Raw genomic sequence first — 15,409 nt, 5'->3', positions numbered from 1 at the left:
ATCGAGTCGTTGATGCCATCCAGCCATCTCATTCTCTGTCGTCCCCTTCTCCTCCCGCCCCCAATCCCTCCCAGCACCAGAGTCTTTTCCAGTGAGTCAACTCTTCACATAAGGTGGCTAAATTATTGGAGTTTCAGCTTCAGCATCAGTCCTTCCAATGAACACCCAGGACTGTAGGAGAACTTGATTTTAGAGGCAGCTTCTATGGAAAGTAATATTTAAGCTAAGAACAAGTAAGAAGAACCAGAAGGAAGAAATTAATTGGTTAAAACAAAGGAACCCTGATGCTGGGAAAGACAGAAGGAAAAGAGGGCAACAGAAGATGAGATGGTTGGATGGCATCACCGATGCAATGGACATGAACTTGGGTAAACTCCAGGAGATGGTGAAGGACAGGGAGGCCTAGCATGGGGGTGCAAAGGGTTGGACATGACTGAGTGACTGAACAACAACAAATTTTCAAACTTCCAGAAACTTGAAGAGGAAGGCATTTTCAAATTAATTTTAGGAAACCAGTATTACTCTGATACCAAAACTAGACAAAGACACTAAAAATTACAGGCAAATATCCCTGATGCATAGAGATGGAAAAAATCCATAGTAAAATTCTAACAAAATGAATTAAACAACACATTAAAAGAATCATACACCATGAGTAACTGGGATTTATCCTTGGGATACAAGGGTAGTTCAAAATACACAAATTAGTAAATATTATATGCCACATAACAAATCATAGGCAACCTGCAGAATATGATGTTGTCACTAGGAGACAAAAAAAGACATTAATTCTACCCACCTAAGCTAATGACCATGATGACCATGCTCTCAGTTTCATAGACCATGAAGAGAATTATCTGGCCTCAAGGTGTTCAAAACGTCTGTAAACTCACTTTGTTACCAGAAGTGGCTTATGATATGCAGGTAAGAAAAGTGCCTGGTCCTGCCGAGATACTTTATGATTTATAGAATATATTTTTCAGCCTAAATTTTCTGTAGGCTGTTTCATCTCTTTGTTTAAGTGAGATCAAGATAAGTAAATAAACAAAAAGGAGAACAGAGCTCTCATACTTTTGGTTCCCTGTATCAATACCTTAGTAGCCATGTAAGTCGCTCAGTCATGTCTGATTCTTTGCGACCCCATGGACTGTAGCCCACCAGTCTCCTCTATCCAAGGAATTCTCCAGGTAAGAATACTGGAGTAGGTTGCCATATCCTTCTCCAGAGAATCTTCCTGACTATCACATGCATCGAACCCAGGTCTTCTCCATTGCAGGCAGATTCTTTACTGTCTGAGCCACCAGGAAAGCCCTAACTAGTTTTAATCCACTGTAAATACATATTGTCTATGTTATCTGTTTCTTTTTAAGAATTTATACAATAAATTATTGAAGCTCTGAGTTATTATGATTTCTCGACTGATTCTTCCTCCTGAGCTCATAACAAAAGACGAAACATTTCTTCTTAGATTAAAAGGAAAATACCAGAGAGAAATTCTTTTTTTCCCTTACTCCTCCCCCTCCCCCTTTCTTTTTCAGTTCAGTTCAGTTCGGTTGCTCAGTCGTGTCCTACTCTCCGTGACCCCATGAATCACAGCATGCCAGGCCTCCCTGTCCATCATCAACTCCCGGAGTTCACTCCAACTCATGTCCACAGAGTCGGTGATGCCATCCAGCCATCTCATTCTCTGTCATCCCCTTCTCCTCCCGCCCCCAACCTTTCCCAGCATCAGAGTCTTTTCCAGTGAGTCAACTCATCGCATGAGGTGGCCAAAGTATTGCAGTTTCAGCTTTAGCATCAGGCCTTCCAATGAACACCCAGGATTGATCTCCTTTAGAATGGACTGGTTGGATCTCCTTGCAGTCCAAGGGACTCTCAAGAGTCTTCTCCAGCACCACAGTTCAAAAGCATCAATTCTTCGGCCATCAATATAGATAGAATTATTCCTGTGGATGTAAGCATGAATTTGATTTAAAAGGCTTATTTTTTAAGTTTCTGGGCCACAAACAGTAAGAAAAAAGTAGAAATTGTTTACATAAAAAACAAAGAATAGAAACAGTCATATTGTTGAAAATTTAATCAAATTTAATAATTTGAATAATAGGAAACTTGAATAGGGTTGTAATGTGTCAATCTCTCTTCTTGCAAAGTATAAATAGCAACATTATGCGATACTTTATATAATTATCTCCATTACATACATAGAATATCTGAGAAGAGATTTTAGTTTTAACTTTTCAAATATTAAATAAATTTATAAATTCACATTAACTCAGTGAAAATTATAGTGGTCTTCTCCGGTGGCTCAGATGGTAGAGAATCTGACTGCAATGCAGGAGACCAGGTTTGATACCAGGGTTGTGGAGATGAGACATGCCTAATAAAATACTAACTGAAAACATAGAATAGAAGCTATGAAAACATGAGTATATGCATATATATGTGTGTGTGTATCTGTATACATAAACAAATTGTATACATAAGCGTATGTATATATACATGATATAAAATACAGACACACACACACACACATATATATGCAGAGAAAGAGAGAGCACACTTTGAGAAAGCTGTTCAGAGCAGGTATAACAGCAAACGTTAACATGTGTTTCCCATGATCATCTTTTAGTGAATTTCATGCAAAGACTTTTTCCACTTGGATCTACTGTCTTTATCTGTTGAAAAAGACTTTAAATAGCTATCCATTTTGAAATCCCCTGGGCTGCAAACCTATGTGCATCTCTTGTCATTTGTGAACATTCTTCTTCAGTTCAGTTCAGTTCAGTGGCTCAGTCGTGTCCGACTCTCCGCGACCCCATGAATCACAGGACGCCAGGCCTCCCTGTCCATCACCAACTCCCGGAGTTCACTCAAACTCATGTCCATCGAGTCGGTGATGCCATCCAGCCATCTCATTCTCTGTCATCCCCTTCTTCTCCTGCCCCCAATCCCTCCCAGCATCAGAGTCTTTTCTAGTGAGTCAACTCGTTGCATGAGGTGGCCAAAGTATTGCAGTTTCAGCTTTAGCATCACTCCTTCCAGTGAACACCCAGGACTGATCTCCTTTAGAATGGACTGGTTGGATCTCCTTGCAGTACAAGGGACTATCAAGAGTCTTCTCCAACACCACAGTTCAAAAGCATCAATTCTTCGGTGCTCAGCTTTCTTCACAGTCCAACTCTCACATCCATACATGACCACTGGAAAAACCATAGCTTGACTAGACGGACGTTTGTTGGCAAAGTAATGTCTCTGCTTTTGAATATGCTATCTAGGTTGGTCATAACTTTCCTTCCAAGGAGCAAGCGTCTTTTAATTTCATGGCTGCAATCAGCATCTGCAGTGATTTTGGATCCCAAAAAAATAAAGTCTGGTACTGTTTCCACTGTTTCCCCAACTATTTCCCAGGAAGTGATGGGACCAGATGCCATGATCTTTGTTTTCTGAATGTTGAGCTTCAAGCCAACCTTTTCACTCTCCTCTTTCACTTTCATCAAGAGGCTTTTGAGTTCTGCTTCACTTTCTGCCATAAGGGTAGTGTCATCTGCATATCTGAGGTTATTGATATTTCTCCCAGCAATCTTGATTCCAGCTTGTGCTTCTTCCAGCCCAGCGTTCCTCATGATGTACTCTGCATATAAGTTAAATAAGCAAGGTGACAATATACAGCCTTGACGTACTCCTTTTCCTATTTGGAACCAGTCTGTTGTTCCATGTCCAGTTCTAACTGTTGCTTCCTGACCTGCATACAGGTTTCTGAAGAGGCAGGACAGGTGGCCTGGTATGCCCATCTCTTTCAGAATTTTCCACAGTTTATTGTGATCCACACAGTCAAAGGCTTTGGCATAATCAATGAGGCAGAAATAGATGTTTTTCTGGAACTCTCTTGCTTTCTCCATGATCCAGGGGATGTTGGCAATTTGATCTCTGGTGCCTCTGCCTTTTCTAAAATCTGCTTGAACATCTGGGAGTTCACATATTGCTGAAGCCTGGCTTGGAGAATTTTGAGCATGACTTTACTGGCATGTGAGATGATTAAAATTGTGCAGTAGTTTCAGCATTCTTTGGCATTGCCTTTCTTTGGGATTGGAATGAAGACTGACCTTTTCCAGTCCTGTGGCCATTGCTGAGTTTTCCAAATTTGCTGGCATATTGAGTGCAGCACTTTCACAGCATCATCTTTCAAGATTTGAAATAGCTCAACTGGAATTCCATCACCTCCACTAGCTTTGTTCGTAGTGATGCTTTCTAAGGCCCACTTGACTTCACATTCCAAGATGTCTGGCTCTAGGTCAGTGATCACGTTATCGTGACTATCTTGGTCGCGAAGATCTTTTTTGTAGAGTTCTTCTGTGTATTCTTGCCACCTCTTCTTAATATCTTCTGCTTCTTAAATCTCCTTAAATAGCAGCTTTTGCAACTTACTTTCCTTAAGACTCTTGAGAGTCCTTTGGACTGCAAGATCCAACCAGTCCATTCTAAAGGAGATCGATCCTGGGTGTTCATTGGAAGGACTGATGCTAAAGCTGAAACTTCAATACTTTGGCCACCTCATGCGATGAGTTGACTCACTGGAAAAGAGTCTGATGCTGGGAGGGATTGGGGGTAGGAGGAGACAGGGACGACAGAGAATGAGATGGCTGGATGGTATCACCGACTCGATGGTCATGAGTTTGGGTGAACTCCTGGAGTTGGTGATGGACAGGGAGGCCTGGCGTGCTGTGATTCATGGGGTCACGGAGAATTGGACACGACTGAGTGAGTGAACTGAAATGAAATGAATACAATAGAGAAAAAATACAGAGAGAATAACAAAAGATAAAGAAACAAGAAAACACAATGTAGCCTAATCTTATGTTAGCTTACATTTATAACACAGCACTTCTTGGTGTCAAACTCTCTCTCTTTTTTGAATTTCAAGGCCTTTGATAATGTGAACTTTATTTGCAGACTATCACATTAATTATTGATGTTTTATAAATAATAAATGAAAGCAATAATATTGAAATAAAATGTATGAGACTATCTAGTTCTAAACTGATGAGAAACAAGTTTAAAAATTATTTGACCAAACAGGAATATTAGCAGGAAGAAAAAACTGCATAGAAAACTTCAAGTCAAATAAAATGGCAAGATTCACTTTTGTTTTCATTGAGACAAAAGGGCATATGGTGAAATAATGTATCTAAACTTTACAATTCCACTAGTCTTATTATGTATACCTGTCAACTAAAATCCTTATCAAAACTGAGAATTTTTACATCACCCCATAAAATTCACATTTCCCCATCCAATCAATCCCCAGCCCCAGTAGGCATCCACTCTCCAAATTCTATTTGTTAAATATTCATTTTTCCTTTTCTTGAACTTCACTAAAATGAAACAAAATAGTATGAACTCTTATACTAAACATTTTTTCAGTTTATTAATACTGTCAGAACAGTAGTACATTATCATGTTGGCCAAAAAGTTTGTTTGGATATTCACATTATGGAAAAACTTGAACAAACATTTTGGCCAACCCAATATTATGGAATAGTGTTCCATTGAGTAAACATATACCACAATTTGTTCATCCATCTCTTTAAGATAGAATTTGGGTAATTTTGAAATGTGTGACTTCTATGTGTAAAGCTGTATAAACATACTTATGCCAGACTTTTAATGGAAATATGCTTTCTCTTCTCTTGGGTAAATATTTAAATCAAATTACAAGCTCATGGGATAAGCATATACAAAAGTTTAAGACAGTGTCAAAGAGTATGTTTATTATTGATTTCTAGGAATGCTTTGTACATTTTAGTTACAAGTCTTTTGCCAATATATATTGTAGTTTTCTGTCTTTTCGTTGCATTAACAGTGACTTGTACACACAGGATTTTCAAGATAATTACATATTCTTAATCATTCCATTTTAACTGCTCTACTAACTTTCAAGTAAACTTAATTTTTGGTGGTTATTCAAAGGATGAAAATATCCATCATTATCTTTAACAGTCTTCATATAGTTAATATTTTTCATTACAATTAAACATAAGAACTCTATCATATATTTCCACTTAGCAACCCACAATTTTATTCTCCTGTTGTCATATATCTCATATCTAAAAATGCTTTAAACCCCAAAATACAGTGTTATAAACTTGTTTTAAGATGTCAATTTTCCTATTAAAAAGTCACAGTATGTCTTTACCAACATATTTCATTAGTGTCATTGTTCCCTTGATTTAAATATGTTCTTTATTTCTGGCTTCTTTCAAGGTTTTTCTATTTTCTCTTTAGTTTTAAACACCTAGACTCAATGTGCTTGTGTGTGGTTTTGTGTTTGTCCTTCTTGGGTTAGCTAAGTAAGCTTCTGGCTCTAAGCTGCTTGGCTCATGATTTCCCGAAATTGTGAATGTTTTCAGGTTTTATTTTTTTTCCTGTATGTATGTGTTTGTATATATGTGTGTGTGTGTGTGTTTTCACTTATTCTCTTACGCTTCTGTTTCCAGGACTCAAATATCATAGATGTTATACCAGTTGGTATTGTCCCAGACATTATTTAGACCTTTATAACCTCAGTCATAGCAAACACCCTCTTCCAAAAACACAAGAGAAGACTCTACACATGGACATCACCAGATGGTCAACACCAAATTCAGATTGATTATATTCTTTGCAGCCAAAGATGGAGAAGCTCTATACAATTAGCAAAAACAAGACCAGGAGCTGACTGTGGCTCAGATCATGAACTCCTTATGGCCAAATTCAGACTGAAATTGAAGAAAGTAGAGAAAACAACAAGACCATTCAGATACGACCTAAATCAAATCTTTTATGGTTATACAGTGGAAGTGAGAAATAGATTAGACATCTATAGAAATATGGAAATAGTCAGACATCTTGGAATGTGAAGTCAAGTGGATCTTAGAAAGCATCACTACGAACAAAGCTAGTGGAGGTGATGGAATACCAGTTGAGCTATTTCAAATCTTGAAAGATGATGCTGTGAAAGTGCTGCACTCAATATGCCAGCAAATTTGGAAAACTCAGCCATGGCCACAGGACTGAAAAAGGTCAGTCTTCATTCCAATCCCAAAGAAAGGCAATGCCAAAGAATGCTCAAACTACCGCACAATTGCACTCATCTCACACGCTAGAAAAGTCATGCTCAAAATTCTCTAAGCCAGGCTTCAGCAATATGTGAACCGTGAACTCCCAGATGTTCAAGCAGGTTTTAGAAAAGGCAGAGGCACCAGAGATCAAATTGCCAACATCCGCTGGATCATGGAGAAAGCAAGAGAGTTCCAGAAAAACATCTATTTCTGCCTCATTGATTATGCCAAAGCCTTTGACTGTGTGGATCACAATAAACTGTGAACAATTCTGAAAGAGATGGGAATACCAGACCACCTGTCCTGCCTCTTGAGAAACCTGTATGCAGGTTAGGAAGCAACAGTTAGAACTTGACATGGAACAACAGACTGGTTCCAAATAGGAAAAGGAGTACGTCAAGGCTGTATATTGTCACCCTGCTTATTTAACTTCTATGCAGAGTACATCATGAGGAACGCTGGGCTGGAAGAAGCACAAGCTGGAATCAAGATTGCCGGGAGAAATATTAATAACCTCAGATATGCAGATGACACCACCCTTATGGCAGAAAGTGAAGAAGAACTAAAGAGCCTCTTGATGAAAGTGAAAGAGGAGAGTGAAAATGTTGGCTTGAATCTCAACATTCAGAAAACTAAGATCATGGCATCTGGTCCCATCACTTCCTGGGAAATAGTTGGGGAAACAGTGGAAACAGTGTCAGACTTTAGTTTTTGGGGCTCCAAAATCACTGCAGATGCTGATTGCAGCCAGGAAATTACAATACGCTTACTCCTTGGACGGAAAGTTATGACCAATCTAGATAGTCTATTAAAAAGCAGAGACATTACTTTGCCAACCAAGGTCCATCTAGTCAAGCTATGGTTTTTCCAGTGGTCATGTATGGTTGAGATTTGGACTGTGAAGAAAGCTGATCGCCAAAGAATTAATGCTTTTGAACTGTGGTGTTGGAGAAGACTCTTGAGAGTCCCTTGGACTGCAAGGAAATCCAACCAGTCCATTCTAAAGGAGATCGATCCTGGGTATTCATTGGAAGGACTGATGCTAAAGCTGAAACTCCATACTTTGGCCACCTCATGCGATGTGTTGACTCACTGGAAAAGACTCTGATGCTGGGAGGGATTGGGGGCGGGAGGAGAAGGGGACGACAGAGAATGAGATGGCTGGATGGCATCACCGACTCTGTGGACATGAGTTTGAGTGAACTCCTGGAGTTGATGATGGACAGGGAGGCCTGGCATCCTGTGATTTGTGGGGTCGCAAAGAATCAGTCATGACCGAGCGACTCTACTGAACTGAACTGAACCTCAGTATTTGTCTTCTGCCACCTCCAACCTGGTGTAAAATCTATTAGGTGAAATTTTCATACAAGACTGCACTTTTTAGTTTTTGAATGTCTGTTTTTTTTCCCCCAGGCATTCCATTTCGCTGAGATTCCCGTTAGAATTCAGCTTTTTCTTTAAGCCTTGAACATAATTTAGCTGATTTAAAATTCTTGTCTGCTAATCTAATATCTAAGTCATCTGTAAACATATTTCATTTTTTCTTAAATATAAGAAATTCCTTTCCTTCCCATTTCAAATATTTGTGTGACACTGAACGTTTTGGTGTGGTGTGTATACTAAGTCATGTCTGACTCTTTGTGACCCTGTGGACTGTAGCCTGCCAGGTTCTTCTGTGTAGGAAATTTTCCAGGCAAGAATACTGTAGTGGGTTGCCATTACCTACTCAAGGCAATCTTCTCTACTCAAGGACTGAACCGACATCTCCTTCAACTTCTGCAGGAGGATTCTTTACTACTGTGCTCCCTGGGAAACCCTGAAATTTTTAGAATGAAACCTAATGTTTTAGAGATTTTTCAATTATGGCATCTTCTTCTGAAGTGTATTTTTATTGTAGTAGGCAGTAAAGTTAATGTTAACTTTCAGGTTTTGATTTTATCAGTTATTAGAAATCCCAAGATATTTACCAAGCTCTTCTGAGAAGCTCGGATTCCAAATTCTGCTTCCTTTGATGGCAAAAATGGAAATTTCTGCCTTTTTTTAAATGTCCCAAATGTTTTTCTACCAGGTTCTTTAGAGTTTCTCCCACTCACATGTAGGTATGTAGTTCAGAGGTCATTCAAGTAATTGAGATGCCTTTATCTGCAGATATTTGGTGCTCCACTTTTGTGGTTTCCTCCTTACATTATTCCTCACTTTTCAATTTCTAGCCACCCAGACAATCTCAAAGTTTATTTTCTGACACTTTAAGCCGAAAAGATTGTGCTTTACTGCTTGAGTTCTGGTTACCCATTTGTTTGGAGACAAGACAATGCTTTCAGGAAGAAAGCTACATAAAAGTAATATCACCCAGTATGGTTTTCTTTAAGGATTGTATTCTTTTCAATTTCTACCTGTTTTTCTCTACTGTCTGTTGCCTTCAAGCAAAATTTTCACTATAGTTTATATTTTTTATTCATGGAAAAATCTATATGAAACAATCTGTCTCCATTGCCAGAAATGACTCTCCATAGGAATTACTTTTTACTGTTTATTTCAACAACTCTCTTCCACGTGTATTTAACTCTGTTCTCAATTGTGTTGTTTTTGTAAGTTTTTTTTTTTTTTTTTCGTTATTCGGATGTTCAACGTAGTTGAACTTATCCTTGAAATGGCATGGTATACTAAATTAAGTGCACTTGCTGATTCCTGAGCTTCCCTTTTGGCTCAGACAGTAAAAGAATCTGCCTGCAATGTAAGAGACCTGGGTTCAATCACTGGGTTGGGAAGATCCCCTGGAGAAGGGAATGGCTACCCACTCCAGCCTTCTGGCCTAGAGAATTCCATGGATAGAGGAGCCTGGCAGGCTACAGTCCACGGGGTCACAGAGTCGGATATGACTGAGCAACTTTCACATTCAAGAAAGTGATTATTTAAGAAGGCCTACTTTAATACATTTTCACTGATTTTCAGAATTATTTCTAGTAACCAAAGGTATGATATTAAGCTGTTTGGAATTAAAATATCTGATATACCTTTTATGCTGTGTGATGGATTTTTAATAAATTAGGGGTTATACTAGTTTCACGTTAAGAATGTCTAATTGAAAATATTTCTACAGCATTAAAAAACTATTAGCTAATAATATAATTTATCTGATTGTAGAAATTAGACTCATAATTCACTGTTTAGTTAATACTTCTGATAGTTAATTCTCAGAATATGAACAATAAACACCTGCGATATTCTAGAAATAAAATATTCAAGATCACCAGCAGTTGAATTTTTGCACAGAGCAAAGTCTTATTAATAATCTCTAGCTGAATACATGATCCTTAATTGATGATATAAGATATTTTACTTTCTTTGCAATTGAATTAATCATGGATAGGAGAAAATTAATTCACTGAGTTTGATTCTAGTGCATGGCAATGGAAATGAAAGAAGTAAACTGTCTTTCACTGCCTTCAATCTTCCATGCTTAGCAGAAAACCAAGATTCCCATGCTCTCTACTATTAAGGTAAACATAAACCCTAGAGACTTGGAATTTCCAGACAATTCAAAAGCTATTCATTTTTAACATAGTCAATCATCTATATCAAATAATTTGGTTTATTTCACTTCATTCTCCTGAAATGTAACTTCCCCCATATTATGTGATTTATTCCACAATGCAGCTAAAGATTCTGATATGTTTATGCACATGAATGAAAGAATTCAAGATGAATGGCTATTATCCCTTTCTACTTTTCCTCTAACCTGCCCAATTATGAAGAAAATTAATCTGTTTTTAGGCTCAGCTATAATCCAGGACCAAGAAACTCCAGTGTATAGTACAGATTAGTGAAAACCAGGAATAATTTTCTTCCATTTGACCAAGGGTGAATCCATAGGACCTCATTTAATCTTGGAGATAAAGCTCATTTTCCAAATCTTCCACAGTAAAAGGCCAATCCAAATAACCACCTCTTACTATAAATCACAAATTTTCACTGTAAATACTGGAGTATTTTTTTCACTATAAATACTGGAGTCCTGTAAAACATACCAGAGATTTGCTCATAACTATATTCCTATGCCTAGTTCCTACTAGTTCTCATGAGAAGGGAAGTGAAGAAGTGAAAGTTGCTCAGTCGTGTCCAACTCTTTGTGATCCCATGGACTATACAGTCGATGGAACTCTCCAGGCCAGAATACTGGAGTGGGTAGCCATTCCCTTCTCTGGGAAATCTTTCCAATCCAGGAATCAAACCCAGGTCTCCCACAATGCAGGCAGATTCTTTTACCAGCTGAGCCACCAGGGAAGCCCAGTCCTCAATCCACCAAAACACTAACTCCTATTTCCAGTGTTACAAGCATGCAATTTGCTTCTTAGCAATAAATACTATGTTAAAGATCTTGATACTGCCAGCTCATCCTTACTTCCCTCTCTATCTGACGGAGACTATTATGACAACCTGGATTATTATGCTAGTTCGCTATAAATTGACTTGCAGACTTCTTAGATCCTCTTCTCTTGTAATAAGCCATTCAGCGTAATTCAATTCTCCACACCGTGTATGACATTAGCTTTTCTTCTTCCTTTTGGTAGCTTTTGTGATTGACACTTTTTTGCACATATTTTATGCTAGGAATTACAGTAGATAATTTATATGTTATCTCAGTTAATTCCCAAATAACTTCATGAGGCTGGTACAATAGTCTACTTATGTATCGAATGAGAGCATTGAAGTCACAGAAGTTAAATATTATGTCTGAAGTGAAGTGAAGTGAAGTGACGTTGTTCAGTTGTGTCCAATTCTGTGATCCCATGGACTGTAACCTACCAGGCTCCTCTGTCCATGGAATTTTCCAGGCAACTGTACTGGAGTGGGTTGCCATTTCCTTCTCCAGGGGGATCTTTCTGACCCAGGGATTGAACCCAGGTCTCCCACACTGCAGGCAGATGCCTTTACCCTCAGAGCCACAAGGGAAGCCCAAGAATATTATGTCTAATTATACCCAACTATGAAATAGTTGTTAAGATTTGAGCCCAGTCTGTCTCATTCTAAAACTTGTCTTTCCCCTATGTCATGAGACCTCTTATAACTCCTGTGCCACACGGTTAACATTAGATTTTGATTCCATGTTAGCCAGAAACATGAGGCAAAGAAGTGCCCTTTATGGAAGAGAGACAACACCAGATATTAACAATAGCATACAGAGTTTAGTGAGTCAAACATGATAAAATAGATGTGTCAAGGTTGATAAAACCTTATATATTTTTTATTTAGACAGGCCTATGTTTAAATCCTGACACTTATTAACTATTTGTCTTTGGTTGCTGCTGCTAAGTCACTTCAGTCGTGTCCGACTCTGTGCGACCCCATAGACGGCAGCCCACCAGGATCCCCCGTCCCTGGGATTCTCCAGGCAAGAACACTGGAGTGGGTTGCCATTTCCTTCTCTAATGCATGAAAGTGAAAAGTGAAAGTGAAGTCTCTCAGTCGTGTCCGACTCTTAGTGACCCCATGGACTGCAACCTACCAGGCTCTTCCACCCATGGGATTTTCCAGGCAAGTGTACTGGAGTGGGTTGCATTGGCTTCTCTGTCTTTGGTTAAGTTGCTTAATTATTTTTAATATTTTTGGTATGTTTGTTGTTTTATTTTTAATTTAGTGAAAACAACATAATCTACCTTACAGAATATCTGTGAACTAAAAATGCAAGTTTAAATTAGGTAGAGCAAGTAGAGAAATTAAGAGATCTCTTGATATTTTTTTTTTAATCCCAGGGAGAAACATCAAGGATTAGTAGGCAGTTAAAGTGCAGTACTGTCCCAAAGACCTGTGTGCTGAGGACTAACTTCTATGCCTTACAGAAGCACTAATATAAAACTGCCTAATTTACTCTTACTTTTCCTGAGAGAATAAGAAAACAAATATAAATCTTATTAAGTAACTAATGATTACAGTGAAAATCTGTAATTTTGACCTAAAAATGTTCCTTTATTGTTTATAACTGTGATATGGGGGTGGCCATAGAGAAAAAGCCAAACCAGCATTTTATCTGACACAATTCTCATGAGCCAAAGTTTATATACCTGGAAGTGAGTACCTTCCTCAGAACTTTGGAACTGAATCGTGAGAACTTCTTTAATCTCTATGGTAGAAAAAGTATGAAGTATAGGACATTCTAATGACAATGTCTCCAGTCATATGGAGGGAGCAAGTATGAGAAAACTCAACTAACATGTGGAAAGGAGAAGGTGATCCAATACTAAGTTCTGAATTCCTTTTTCTTGATTTGTAAACACTTATGATGCAATTCATCATTTCATTCTTCTGTGAACTTAACTTTTAGACACCATATATTTCTGGTATTACTGCTTCAACTCCAGATGTTCTTTGGTGAGTATGCCTGCTGTTTTCCCCATATGTCTTCCACGTTTTAAACATTGGTGCCCCAGGATTCAGTTCTAATGCAATTTTTCCTCTCAATTTATATTCATGCCTTTGATAATCTCATATTTTCACTTTAAATATTATATGTTAATGACTATTATAATAATATAATAACTTCCTAATTTAAACATATGAACTCCCCACCTGTGTATCATACTGTTTACGCACCACAATTACTTTAAAAACATATCATTTCCAAGGTGCTTCCCTCTGTTTTAGCTTCTGTTTGCTGGTCTCTTCAGTGTCTAATTTCTGCCCTGACACTAGGGGGAGGTGGTGGACGCTTTTTAAGGCTCACTTGTTCAGTCCTGTTCTGGGAAGGGAGGAAAACCTCGAATAGCCAAAGCAATCTTGAGGAAGAAGAATGGAACTGGGGGAATCAACCTGCTGGACTTCAGGCTCTACTACAAAGCCACATTCGTCAAGACAGTATGGTACTGGCAAAAAGACAGAAATATAGATCAATGGAACAAAATAGAAAGCCCAGAGATAAATCCATGCACCTATGGACATCTTATCTTTGACAAAGGAGGCAAGAATATAAAATGGAGAAAAGACAGTCTCTTTAACAAGTGATGCTGGGAAAACTGGTCAGCCACTTGTAAAAGAATGAAACTAGAGCACTTCCTAACACCATACACCAAAATAAACTCAAAATGGATTAAAGATCTAAATGTAAGACCAGAAACTATAAAACTCCTAGAGGAGAACATAGTCAAAACACTCTCCGACATAAATCACAGCAGGATCCTCCAAGACCCACCTCCCAGAATATTGGAAATAAAAGCAAAAATAAATGAATGGGACCTAATTAAAATCAAAAGCTTCTGCACAGCAAAGGAAACTCTAAGCAAGGTGAAAAGACAGCCTTCAGAATGGGAGAAAATAATAGCAAATGAAACAACTGACAAAGAATTAATCTCCAAAATATACAAACAGCTCCTGCAGCTCAATTCCAGAAAAATAAATGACCCAATCAAAAAATGGGCCAAAGAACTAAACAGACATTTCTCTAAAGAAGACATAAAGATGGCTAACAAACACATGAAAAAATGCTTAACATCCCTCATAATCAGAGAAATGCAAATCAAAACCACAATGAGATACCATTTCACACCAGTCAGAATGGAGGCTATCCAAAAGTCTACAAGCAATAAATGCTGGAGAGGGTGTGGAGAGAAGGGAACCCTGTTACACTGTTGGTGGGAATGCAAACTAGTACAGCCACTATGGAGAACAGTGTGGAGATTCCTCAAAAAACTGGAAATAGAACTGCCATATGACCCAGCAATCGCACTCCTGGGCATACACACCGAGGAAACCAGAATTGAAAGAGACACATGTACTCCAATGTTCATCGCAGCACTGTTTATAATAGCCAGGACATGGAAGCAACCTAGATGTCCATCTGCAGACGAATGGATAAGAAAGCCTTGGTACATATACACAATGGAGTATTACTCAGCCATTAAATAGAATGCATTTGAATCAGTTCTAATGAGGTGGTTGAAACTGGAGCCTATTATACAGAGTGAAGTAAGCCAGAAAGAAAAACACCAATACAGTATACTAACTCATATATATGGAATTTAGAAAGATGGTAATGATAACCCTGTATACGAGACAGCAAAAGAGACACAGGTGTATAGAACAGTCTTTTGGACTCAGTGGGAGAGGGCGAGGGTGGCATGATTTGGGAGAATGGCATTGAAACATGTATATTATCATATGTGAAACAAATCGCCAGTCCAGGTCTGACACATGATCCAGGATGCTCGGGGAAGGTGCATGGGGATGACCGAGAGGGAAGATAAGGGGAGGAGGGAGGTGGGAGGGGGGTTCAGGAAGGGGAACTCATGTACACCCGGGGCAGATTCATGTCAATGTAT

This window comes from Moschus berezovskii, chromosome 4 (assembly GCF_049115385.1).
Source record: "Moschus berezovskii isolate FMDL1 chromosome 4, NW_MosBer_1.0, whole genome shotgun sequence".
Taxonomy (NCBI): Eukaryota; Metazoa; Chordata; class Mammalia; order Artiodactyla; family Moschidae; genus Moschus; species Moschus berezovskii.
Note: the sequence above shows the minus strand (reverse complement) of the source record.